The following is a 13,573-nucleotide window of genomic DNA, read 5'->3' as shown; positions in this document are numbered from 1 at the left end:
CTTGTTTACATCGGTGCTTCTCACCAGTGGTTTGGCTAACGGCAAGCAGTGAGCCACATTGTGGAGTTTTTAAAACTAAAATTTTGTATCTTATTTTGAAGGAAAATACAATTAAGTGCAGTTTGAATTTGAGGTACTGTAAACATTGTGTAGCAACACATAAAACATGTTTAATGATTATGTCAGGAACAAAATGTTTTTTTTATTCACAAACAAAAAGAACATAAAGTGGTATACCGGTACTATTGTGCTTGTTACTCCAACAGCAGGGACACAATTTTGTAGTACTTGTTAAATCAGAGGAGTGGAATCTTTGCAGACACATACACAAAAAGTCTAATTAAAAATATTCACATATAAAAATGGCTTTTCTGATTAAATTAGTGCGTGCGTTGATTCTCCCAGTAGGGACCAATACAGTCACATTGACATTCTAAGTGCCTGCAAGTCCGCATTCGGGACAGGATTACAGGTGAACTGCAGCAGATAGTGAAAGTAAAGTGTGTCACTAAAGTCGCTGCTTCTTTTAAATGTTGAAACTTTATTAGTAGATTGCACAGTTCAGTACATATTCCGTACAATTGACCACTAAATGGTAACACCCAAATAAGTTTTTCAACTTGTTTAAGTCGGGGTCCACGTAAATCAATTCATGGTTGTGTTTAAACTTCTTTGGTAGTGTTGGTCATATGTCTTTATTTTGATCTTCTGGGCTGCACTTTCAGCTGTGTTCGACTTCGACTTCAAGAAGAAAATGACCCCTGTGGAGCCCATCAACATCCAGGGCCGGGAGGTGGCAGTAGTGGGGAAGTACAAGTACCTGTGAGTCCACTTGAAAAGCAGACAGGACTGGAAGGACAACAGCAAAGCTGTATACAAGAAGGGCATGAGCAGACTCTTTTTCCTGAGGAAGCTTAGGTCCTTTAATGTGTGCAGCAAGCTGTTGGAGATCTTTTTTCAGACTGTGGTGGCCAGTGCCCTGTACTTAGCAGTGTTTTTGGGGGGGGAGCAGCACCAGCATAAGGGACTTAAACCGGATTGACAAACTGATCCGGAAAGCCGGCCAAAAAATATTGGCACGCAGGTGGAGGCATTTGTGTCCGTGAGGGACAGGAGGACACTGGACAAACTGCTCGCCATCATGGACATCCTGCCCACCCACTCCACCAGACAATTGAGGGACAGCGGAGCTCATACTTTAACAGGCTCCTTCAGCTTCGTTCCTACAGTGTTTGATTTAAGAACTCCTTCATTCCGCACTCCATCCAGCTGTATAATCACTCGCCATACAGCAATTGATGATATCTGTCTATTACCTGACCGCTTCTAAATTAGCCACCTCTCTTTGTTTATAATGTATATTTTCTGCTGGATCTACTCTCTATTTTATGCTGCCCTTTTTTTTGCTGCAGCTGTTACATATACTGTAATATTGTACATGGTAATCGGGATTTGTTACATATTGTATATATTATATAAAAAATATAATATAATAATATAATATATCAGTATATATTAAATACTGTATAAATAATATGTCAATATTACTTATATGTTATATTTCATATTGCTACTATGGTACATTTTGTTTTCGCCCTGTTTTTGTGCCCTTGTGTGAATTATCCTTTCCATCCTTATCATTTCCATCATTTATAACGAAGCTACTGTGTGGAACAATTTCCCTTGTGGATCAATAAAGTTTGTCTAAGTTTCTAAGTCTAAGTGTAAGGGGACGAGGCACAACACAATTGAACATTAATTATGTCGTGAGGAGACTGACGAGATGGTCGCGCACACGGACACACGCAAACACACACACATTCACAGACACACACAGGATCACAGTCAATAAAGGTGGATTGTTCCGTGCAGGATTATAGTGAGCGTCGTTGTTCCCCTACTGTTTACTACTGCGGTAACTTTAACAGACATTTCCGCCATGTTTGACCACCGTGATCAAACTGAAATTAATCACGATGATATAATCGCCCGGCCCTATGTTCATATACTGTGTTTTACCGCGTGATGTATGCATTACAACGTTCCCTAATTGCTGTGAGCCCAAATTATACTTAAAGCGCCAGTTTATAGACAAAAGTGCACTTTCCATTCGTAATTTTTGATGAATTAATAAGACTATATTAAGACCCTAACCCAAACACGAACCCTCTTAACCCTATGCCGTTCCTGTTTAATTAAAAAGGACCAAATTAGGAAGGAGACCAGAAGAGCAAAATTTTACTTTGAAAAGTAGAAGCTCGCGGAAGGCCCCAGAGGATACGGCATGAGACAAAAGCCATGACACGGGAGGTCTCCAAGCTGCAGACATACACTCTTGGATTCCACACATTGGAAACAGGCACTGCACATCATATTGGCAGCTCCAGTTCTGTTGTTGAAGGGGAACTGCTGTGATGATCTGTCACATTCACGTCTTGTAATGTTTCCTTAGTTGGTGTTTATTTTCTGTCAGCGCTCTTATTTTAGTTCGATTTGCTGCTTGTCTCCCTGAGCGCTATTTCCCCTCACCTGTCCTTGATTGGCAGCCTGGCCACACCTGTTTTCTATCAGCTGGCTGCTATTTATGCCTGCCTCGCCCTCCAGTCAGGGCTTGATGATTGTTTCTTGTCTCCTGTTTCCTGGTTCCTGTTATCCTGTCTCCTATTATCCTATTAAAGTCATGTTTTCCTAAACTATGCCTGTCATCTCTGCATCTTGGGGTTCACCACCAACAGATTATAACAACTGCACTTAAAAAAATGTTGCCTATCATTTACAATCCCTATGTAAGACGAGAACACACATTTTTCTTATCTTTATGCATTCTAAATCCTAAAATACGGCACGTACAAAGTGCCATATTTTAATTTACTTCTTGGCAAACTCTTGGCATTCACACTTTTGAAATGAAAACCATTCCAGGGGACTACCTATCGAGATAATGCTTAGAGTGTGCAAAAAAGTAATCAGAGCAAAGGGTGGCTATTTTGAAGAAACTAGAATATAAAACATGTTTTCAGTTATTTCACCTTTTTTTGTTAAGTACATAACTCCACACGTGTTCATTTATAGTTTTGGTGCCTTCAGTGACAATCTACAATGTAAATAGTCATGAAAATAAAGAAAAGGCATTGAATGAGGAGAAGGTGTGTCCAAACTTTTGGCCTGTACTGTATGTGTTCTTGTATTATATAAGAATTGTGGATGATAGGTAAAATTCCCAAAAAAGAGGAGACGACCAGAGAGCCGGTGTCGTGTGAAATTCTGCATCACCAAAATATTCTTTATCCCCTTCCGCGGAGGCACACATGGGGGGATACAAAATATTTAAGGAATACAGAATTTCGCACGACATTGAATTGAAAAACTTAACGAGCCATATACAGCCCACATGCCGTATTTTGCCCAGATCTGCAAGTCAGTAAAGTTCGGGTGATATTTTTTTGTTTAAAAAAAAAAAAAAACTTTAAAAAAGTTGCAAAATCCTCTTAAGCACGGGTGTCAAACTTGTTTTCTTTGAGAGCCACATCGCAGTAATGGCTGCCTTCAAAGGGCCACTTTTTAAAAATTAATTAAAGCTATGCATGGGGGCAATAACCTGTGATTAATCATCAAAAAAAACAAAACATTTGACAACATTGATATAAATGTGTACCAGTAATCCCCTCATATTATTACATTATTGCCTATGCACTTGATTATTCGATTTTTTTCATGTACAAATTAATGGATACATCATTCATAAAAGTGACAAGCAAATATTCAACTGTTTATTTTTATCTTTACTAACCTACTTTTGTAATACACTACATAATAATGTAATATTTGGCACGATTACATAATACCATTTAAAAGATAAATTTTTTCCTGTCAAAATCGAAATACCGTATTTTCCGGACTATAAGGCGCACTTAAAATCCTTTTTTTCCTCAAAACTCGACAGTACTACCTCGAAGCAATTGTATTTGCTACATTGTGTAATGATAAGTGTGACCAGTAGATGGCAGTCAAACATCAGAGATAAGTGTAGACTGCAATATGATGGCAATATGACTCAAGTAAACAACACTAACATTTTATATGTTCTATTGATAATATAGAACTTTACACACGGCGCTCAAAAAGCTATCAAAATGTTTTAGTATGACTTTGGTAAGCTATGAAGCCGCACCGCTTGATTTATTGTCGGCGCATTAAACATACGCATATTATTATGGTGTGAATATAAGTTAAGGCATATTATCTGGCGTTTTGTTTCGCAATTTTATGCAAAATCAAATTTTCTGACCTTCTGTTACCTGCTGATCTGTATTTGGGATCTGCATAAATCCTGAAAAATTGCGCGCGCGCGCCTTTGTAGTCCGCTTTAGTCGATAAGCTTCTTCTTTTTCTCTATCTTCTTGTTATGGGACATTCATCCTCCGCTGTTGCCATAGTTCTTACTTACTATATATCCGTCTTTCTTACTTGTTGTGGATTCATTGCATGGACTGAGAAGAGAAACTGCGATATCTTGATATATCAACTCAATAACAGAAAGTTGTCTTTAGTTTTGATGCAGACGTGCGGCAACATCCTGACACTTCCAACATGTGGGTTTAATGAGTTGCTTCTATGGGTGATTTGTATCGAACAGTTTCCAGTTTTGGTACGGGGGCTTCGGTACGGTCCGGAGGTGTACCGAACGAGTTTCCACATGGACATATTAAGTAGCGTAGCGCACGTTGTGTAAACAATGCACACTGAGGCACAACACACGGCATGCTAACAACGACAGGGCTACTACAACATGTAAAAGTCAGAGCTGGAAGACCCTCCTACCTTGTTAAGATCTCCCGTTTGGGAACACTTCAGCTGCGCCGTGCGATACAACAATGGAGGACGGAGGTTTGCCGACACAAATAAAACATCAAATAAAATATTGTCCGATACCGATAAAATAATTAAGGCCAATATCAGTACTCGTCAAAATGTCAAATATTGGTGCTGATGATCGGTCGATTCCTACTTTGTATCGTTCTTTCTCGAGCATTGAATAATAATTGGCATGATTTTTGTTTAAAAGATGCCTTTTTTCCTGTCAAAATCTAAATAATTATAGTAAAAAAAAAAAAGTTTTATTAACACACTTTTTTCCCAGGCTTTGGCGGGGGCCACATACAACGATGTGGCGGGCCAGATCTGGCCCCCGGCCTTGAGTTTGACACCTATCGTCTAAGAGGAGCATCAACATTTGCATTTCAAAATATGGGAAATCTCCTGAAATATGGTAAAAAGATGAGATTTTCCTACATCACAACAACTTGCAAGCTAATCGACTTTATGAACGCAACTCAGCTAAGCAGAAAGGAGCGCCGGTTGTTACTAAGCTAAATACTGGTATCATATGTGTATATATTCTGTTACTAAGCTAAATACTGGTATCATATGTGTATATATTCTATCTGCAGATGTATGTTTGTTGTTAAAAATAAAACATCAAATAAAATATTGTCCAATACCGATAAAATAATTAAGGCCAATATCAATACTCGTCAAAATGTGAAATATCAATGCTGATGATCGGTCGATTCCTACTTTGTATCGTTCTTTCTCGAGCATTGGATAATATTTGGCATGATTTTTGTTTAAAAGATGCCTTTTTTCCTGTCAAAATCGAAATAATTATAGTAAAAAAAAAATGTTTTACTAACACACTTTTTTCCCAGGCTTTGGCGGGGGCCACATACAATGATGCGGCCTTGAGTTTGACACCTATCGTCTAAGAGGAGCATCAACATTTGCATTTCTAAATATGGGAAATCTCTTGAAAATTGGTAAAAAGATGAGATTTTCCTACATCACAACAACTTGCAAGCTAATCGACTTTATGAACGCAACTCAGCTAAGCAGAAAGGAGCGCCGGTTGTTACTAAGCTAAATACTGGTATCATATGTGTATATATTCTGTTACTAAGCTAAATACTGGTATCATATGTGTATATATTCTATCTGCAGATGTATGTTTGTTGTTAAAAATAAAACATCAAATAAAATATTGTCCGATACCGATAAAATAATTAAGGCCAATATCAATACTCGTCAAAATGTCTAACTATCGGCGCTGATGATCGGTTGATTCCTACTTTGTATCGTTCTTTCTCGAGCATTGGATAATATTTGGCATGATTTTTGTTTAAGAGATGCATTTTTTCCTTGTCAAAATCGAAATAATTATATGTATTTAGTAAAAAAATGTAATATTTTATTAGCACACACTTTTCCCAGGCTTTGGCGGGGGCCACATACAACGATGTGGTGGGCCAGATCTGGCCCCCGGCCTTGAGTTTGACACCTATCGTCTAAAAGGAGCATCAACATTTGCATTTCAAAATATGGGAAATCTCCTGAAAATTGGTAAAAAGATGAGATTTGTCTACATCACAACAAATCTCCTGAAAATTGGTAAAAAGATGAGATTTTCCTACATCACAACAACTTGCAAGCTAATCGACTTTATGAACGCAACTCATCTTAGCAGAAAGGAGAGCCGGTTGTTACTAAGCTAAATACTGGTATCATATGTGTATATATTATGTTACTAAGCTAAATACTGGTATCATATGTGTGTATATTCTATCTGCAGATGTACCGGTATGTTTGTTGTTAAAAATAAAACATCAAATAAAATATTGTCCGATACCGATAAAATAATTAAGGCCAATATCAATACTTGTCAAAATGTCAAATATCGGTGCTAATGATCGGTCGATTCCTACTTTGTATCTTTCTTTCTCGAGCCATGGATAATATTTGGCATGATTTTTGTTTAAAAGATGCCTTTTTTCCTTGTCAAAATCGAAATAATTATATGCATTTAGTAAAAAAAAATTATATTTTATTAACACACACTTTTCCCAGGCTTTGGCGGGGGCCACATACAACGATGTGGCGGGCCAGAACTGGCCCCCGGCCTTGAGTTTGACACCAATCGTCTAAGAGGAGCATCAACATTTGCATTTCAAAATATGGGAAATCTCCTGAAAATTGGTAAAAAGATGAGATATTCCTACAACAACTTGCAAGCTAATCGACTTTATGAACGCAACTCAGCTAAGCAGAAAGGAGTGCCGGTTGTTACTAAGCTAAATACTGATATCATATGTGTATGTATTATGTTAGTACGGTAAGCTAAATACTGGTATTATATGTGTATATATTCTATCTGCAGATGTATGTCTGTTGTTAAAAAAAAAACATCAAATAAAATATTGTCCGATACCGATAAAATAATTAAGGCCAATATCAATACTCGTCAAAATGTCTAAATATCGACGCTGATGATCGGTCGATTCCTACTTTGTATCGTTCTTTCTCGAGCATTGGATAATATTTGGTATGATTTTTGTTTAAAAGCTGCATTTTTTCCTTCTCAAAATCGAAATAATTATATGCATTTAGTAAAAAAAATTATATTTAATTAAAACACACTTTTCCCAGGCTTTGGCGGGGGCCACATACAACGATGTGGCGGGCCAGATCTTGCCCCCGGCTTTGAGTTTGACACCTATCGTCTAAGAGGAGCATCAACATTTGCATTTCAAAATATGGGAAATCTCCTGAAAATTGGAAAAAAGATTAGATTTTCCGACATCACAACTTGCAAGCTAATCGACTTTATGAACGCAACTCAGCTAAGCAGAAAGGAGCGCCGGTTGTTACTAAGCTAAATACTGGTATCATATGTGTATATATTATGTTACTAAGCTAAATACTGGTATCATATGTGTATATATTCTATCTGCAGATGTATGTTTGTTGTTAAAAATAAAACATCAAATAAAATATTGTCCGATACCGATAAAATAATTAAGGCCAATATCAATACTCGTCAAAATGCCTTTTTTCCTGTCAAAATCGAAATAATTATAGTAAAAAAAAAAAAGTTTTATTAACACACTTTTTTCCCAGGCTTTGGCGGGGGCCACATACAACGATGTGGCGGGCCAGATCTGGCCCCGGGCCTTGAGTTTGACACCTGTGCCCTTAACCAAGTCATTTTTATTTCAGTCTTAACTGCCAACTGTGAACCCCATACAATAAAACAATGAATACAAAATACGGCTGATTTCTCATTGCTTAGTTTATTGTGTATGATCCGGAAGGCCTAATCATCACATTTTCAAGAAGATCATACCTGATTTAATGGAAGTACTGTAACAAAGTTGAGTGAAGTTTTCATGGCAACGTCGTGAGGATAAAGTGAGACGGTTATTAAAGTGTGTAAAAGGGCACAAGGCGACCGTAATGGAGTTCGAACTCCTTCCCTTTTCAACACCGGAATGACGTCCCACAGAAATTCATTTTCCATAAACGCCAGTAATCCAGGAGGAGAAAAGAAGAAGAAAAAAGGCAGAAAAAGCAGCCGTTGTTTCATCGACTATCAAGTTTCGGCAGCTTACCTGCCACGGGAAGAGTTCACGAAGCTTCCACGGGACTTTTCAGCTCATTTCACCCGCGAACAGCGAGGATGTAGCGATGGAAGAAGAGTGACTTGATGAAGAGGAAGTGGAAGAAGGGCGAAGGAATGTAGGAGCGAGGAGGGAACAACATGCTGCTAGTGTGTGGATGTGTGTTGGGGCGGAGGGGGGGGGGGGGGGGGGGGGAGAACATTTGAAAGGAGACCTTCACCAGACCCCCCCCCCCCCCGCCCCCTCCTTCCCGACGCCCTTGCACGCATGCGCTGATTCAAAATGTCTGACGTGTTCAATTACTGAAATATTGCCAACAATGAAGTTGTTCATTCATTTGAGAAAGCCGTGAACTTGGCTCTCCAAATGCCACCATGATAAAACAAAGTAGCATCGTAGGCCCAAGTATTGATCAAAAACAAGGGAGAGGTGCCACCGTGGCCGTAATGTTAAATGTACTTGCCGAGCACCCACGTGGGATCGATGGCAACTTTCCATCTTTAAAATAATTTTGGAAAAATCAAGCTTGTTGTAGTTAATTTTGTGGCGAGTTTGGTCCGTTTTACAAAATAATGAAGCCACAAATCATATGGGATATTAACTTCGCTGAACATCTTTTTTTTTAAATACACACTGAGCACCCACTGTGTGTAACTTTTGTGTTGAATAAATTAAACCCAACAGTTGGGTCAGGGGTAAACCGACATTGAGTTAGCATGACTCAACTTTTGGGTTAAATAAATTCAACCCAATAGTTGGGTCAGGGATAAACCGACATTGAGTTAACATAACTCTACTTTACATTGTAGATTGTCACTGAAGGCATCAAAACTATGAATGAACACATGTGGAGTTATGTACTTAACAAAAAAGGTGAAATAACTGAAAACATGTTTTATATTCTAGTTTCTTCAAAATAGCCACCCTTTGCTCTGATTACTGCTTTGCACACTCTTGGCATTCTCTCGATGAGCTTCAAGCACACCTGTGAAGTGAAAACCATTTCAGGTCACTCACTACCTCTTTTTAAAGCTCATATATATATATATATATATATATATATATATATATATATATATATATATATATATATGTATGAAATACTTGACTTGGTGAATTCTAGCTGTCAAAATACTCCTCCCCTCTTAACCACGCCCTCAACCACGCCCTGCCCCACCCACGACCACGCCCCCACCCCCCACCTCCCGAAATCGGAGGTCTCAAGGTTGGCAAGTATGATTTTGAGGCATGTTTTGGTCCTGGTCCCAGCTTGTTTTGGTACTGGTTCCAGCTTGTTTTGGTACTTCCAGTCACATGTTCAAGGCTGAAAGAATGGTGACTCCCAATGTAACCCCAAGTTCTTCTATGGCTCGAGAAAGAACGATACAAAGTAGGAATCGACCGATCATGAGCGACGATATTTGACATTTTGACGAATATTGATATTGGCCTTAATTATTTTATCGGTATCGGACGATATTTTATTTAATGTTTTTTTTTTACAACAAAAATACATTTGCAGATAGAATATATGATAGCAAAATGTATCATTACAAGTGTGAGTTAGTAGCAACAACCAGCGTTACTTTTATAAAGTCGATTAGCTTGCAAGTTCTCATATTTTGACCAATTTTCAGGAGATTTCCCATATTTTGAAATGCAAATGTTGATGCTCCTCTTAGACCACAGGTGTCAAACTCAAGGCCCGGGGGTCAGATCTGGCCCGCCACATCGTTGTATGTGGCCCCCGCCAAAGCCTTGGAAAAGTGTGTGTTACTAAAATACGTAATATTTTTACTCAATGCAAATAATTATTTCGATTTTGACAGGAAAAAAATGCATCTTTTAAATGTTATTATCAAATCATGCCAAATAATACATTATTATATACAATGATAGGTTAGTAAAGATAAAAATAAAAAGTTAAATATTTGCTTGTCACTTTTACGTATGATCCATTAATTTGTATATGAACAAATCTAATAATCAAGTGCATAGGCCACAAGTGTCAAACTCAAGGCCCGTGGGGCAGATAAAATTATGTGGCCCTGCACGTCATTTTATATGGCCCGCAAAAGCCTGGAAATAATATGTGTCAATAAAATACCTTATATTTTCTTTCTTTACTTTCTTATTTTCTTACGAAAGGTAATTTGACAGGAGAAAAAAAATAGTGTCAAATGTTGCAACAAATATTATAGTATCTAACTTTTTTGGTCGAAATCCAAATAAATACTTAAATATCTGCTTAACTTATGATTTTGAAGCAAGTTATCCATCAAATTGTACACTATAAAAATGACAAAAAGAATTTACTAGAAAATGTAGGGAGTTTTTTTTTATAGCATAAGCGTAAGTTGGGGGGGAAAAGACCAATGTTTGTTTGTTTTTACTTTAAAATGCATGGTTGATGATTTTATGGTACATTTTATTATGGTAAAAAAAAAACTGGCACCTGAGTCGCCAAAATAAAATTAAACAGCGGTACTGTATTTCTATTTATGTCTTAAAATTAATAGTAAAAAACACCATATATTTTACAGTAAAAGTCTGGCAACTAAGCTGCCAGTTTTTTTCTGTAAAAAACCTTGGTAGTTTTAAATTTTAATTATTTAAATTCATAGGCAAATTCATTAATTATTTCCTGTTACAAGCGGCCCTCTAATGGCAGCCATGACTGCGATGTGGCCCTCAATGAAAACACGTTTGACACCCCTGGCATAGGCAATAATGTAATAATATGAGGGGATTACTGCTACACATTTATATCAATGCTATCAAATTATTTAAAAAAAACAATTTTTTAATGATAAATCACAGATTATTACCCGCTTGCATAATTTAAAAAAGGTGGCACATTACTGCGATGTGGCCCTCAATGAAAACGAGTTTGACACCCGTGTCTTAGACACACATAATAAAGGTGTTTGTAACATCCCCTGATATATTAACAACAAAATTAGCGCCGCATTAAACATTGTGGATTTTTTCCTTCTCTTGCGCCGACATACTTTCTGCCCCCAGGAGCTTCCGTAGCTTCCACCCTCCCCCCTTACTTCCTTCGCGGTAGATTCACACGCACAGCAAAACATGGCCGATGCTGACACGAACGAAAGCGAGACGTTTGTTCCAAAGAAAAGTGTTGTCAGCGGTTTGGATTTGCGGCAACAGGCGTGAAACAAATGACTGCACGCTGCAAAGTTTTGTTTAATAAACTTATTCCTGCATCCGAAATTGAAGTGTCCAGCCGAGTGTGGGAAATGCAACGCTGCTGCAAAAACAACTGACTGCTTACGGTGGTGGACTCATTTACACAAGTAGCATGTGTGATGAGAAAAAAGCAAAAAAAGCATTCGCCTGTCGCTAAGGATGTGGTGCACATACAAAGACTAAGTCTGCATTTATCATTGACTAAAACTATAGTCCTCTCACTGGTTTAGTATTATTATTTACAGAAGTATTTTATTCAAGACAGAAGCTTTAAATTTGCATTTTATTAATATCTATGTGGGAGATTATTATTTGCACACAATGAACAATGCTACGTTTTTGTTGACATAATCAATCAATCAATCAATCAATGTTTATTTATATAGGCCTAAATCACAAGTGTCTCAAAGGGCTGCACAAGCCACAACGACATCCTCAGTACAAAGCCCACATAAGGGCAAGGAAAAACTCACCCCAGTGGGACGTCGATGTGAATGACTATGAGAAACCTTGGAGAGGACCGCATATGTGGGTAACCCCCCCCCCCCCTCTAGGGGAGACCGAATGCAATGGATGTCAAGAGGCTCTGACATAATATTGTGAGAGTCCAGTCCATAGTGGATCCAACATAACAGTAAGAGTCCAGTCCATAGTGGGGCCAGCAGGACACCATCCCGAGCGGAGACGGGTCAGCAGCGCAGAGATGTTCCCAGCCGATGCACAGGCGAGCGGTCCACCCCGGGTCCCGACTCTGGACAGCCAGCACTTCATCCATGGCCACCGGACCTGTGCCACCCCCCCCTCCTCCACAAGGAAGAGGGGAGCAGAGGAGAAAAGAAAAGAAACGGCAGATCAACTGGTCTAAAAGGGGGGCTATTTAAATGCTAGAGTATACAAATGAGTTTTAAGATGGGACTTAAATGCTTCTACTGAGGTAGCATCTCTAATTGTTACCGGGAGGGCATTCCATAGTACTGGAGCCCGAATAGAAAACGCTCTATAGCCCGCAGACTTTTTTTGGGCTCTGGGAATCACTAATAAGCCGGAGTTCTTTGAACGCAGATTTCTTGCCGAGACATATGGTATAATACAATCGACAAGATAGGGCGGAGCTAGACCATGTAGTATTTTATACGTAAGTAGTAAAACCTTAAAATCACATCTTAAGTGCACAGGAAGCCAGTGCAGGTGAGCCAGTATAGGCGTAATATGATCAAACTTTCTTGTTCTTGTCAAAAGTCTACCAGCCGCATTTTGTACCAATTGTAGTCTTTTAATGCTAGACATAGGGAGACCAGAAATAATACGTTACAGTAGTCGAGACGAGACGTAACGAACGCATGAATAATGATCTCAGCGTCGCTAGTGGATAAAATAGAACGAATTTTAGCGATATTACGGAGATGAAAGAAGGCCATTTTAGTAACACTCTTAATGTGTGATTCAAACGAGAGAGTTGGGTCGAAGATAATACCCAGATTCTTTACTGATTCGCCTTGTGTAATTGTTTGGTTGTCAAATGTTATTATTAAATAAATGTTGGTGTTTAGCAGGACCGATAATCAGCATTTCCGTTTTCTTGGCGTTGAGTTGCAAGAAGTTAGCGGACATCCATTGTTTAATTTCATTAAGACACGCCTCCAGTTGACTACAATCCGGCGTGTTGGTCAGCTTTAGGGGCATGTAGAGTTGGGTGTCATCAGCATAACAATGAAAGCTAACACCGTATTTGCGTATGATGTCACCTAGCGGCAGCATGTAAATACTAAAGAGTGCAGGGCCAAGAACCGAACCCTGAGGAACTCCGCACGTTACCTTAACATAGTCCGAGGTCACATTATTATGGGAGACGCATTGCATCCTGTCAGTAAGATAAGAGTTAAACCACGACAAAGCTAAGTCTGACATACCAA

At 38.6% G+C, this 13,573-nt stretch overlaps 1 protein-coding gene across 3 annotated transcripts in view; it reads right to left on the bottom strand.

Moving 5' to 3' along the window:
• The window catches only part of dse (dermatan sulfate epimerase), a 53,176-nt gene extending 44,568 nt beyond the window's left edge, over positions 1–8,608 (bottom strand). For all 3 annotated transcript variants that reach the window (XM_061927693.2, XM_061927694.2, XM_061927697.2), the window contains exon 1: positions 8,442–8,608. The gene's annotated coding sequence lies outside the window, so the exon portion shown is untranslated. The remainder of the gene's footprint in view (positions 1–8,441) is intronic.
• Between the last annotated feature and the right edge of the window lie 4,965 nt (positions 8,609–13,573).

Source organism: Nerophis lumbriciformis, linkage group LG34 (genome assembly GCF_033978685.3).
Source record: "Nerophis lumbriciformis linkage group LG34, RoL_Nlum_v2.1, whole genome shotgun sequence".
NCBI classification, from domain to species: Eukaryota; Metazoa; Chordata; class Actinopteri; order Syngnathiformes; family Syngnathidae; genus Nerophis; species Nerophis lumbriciformis.
The sequence above is the reverse complement of the archived record's forward strand: the minus strand, read 5'-3'. Positions and strand labels throughout refer to the sequence as shown.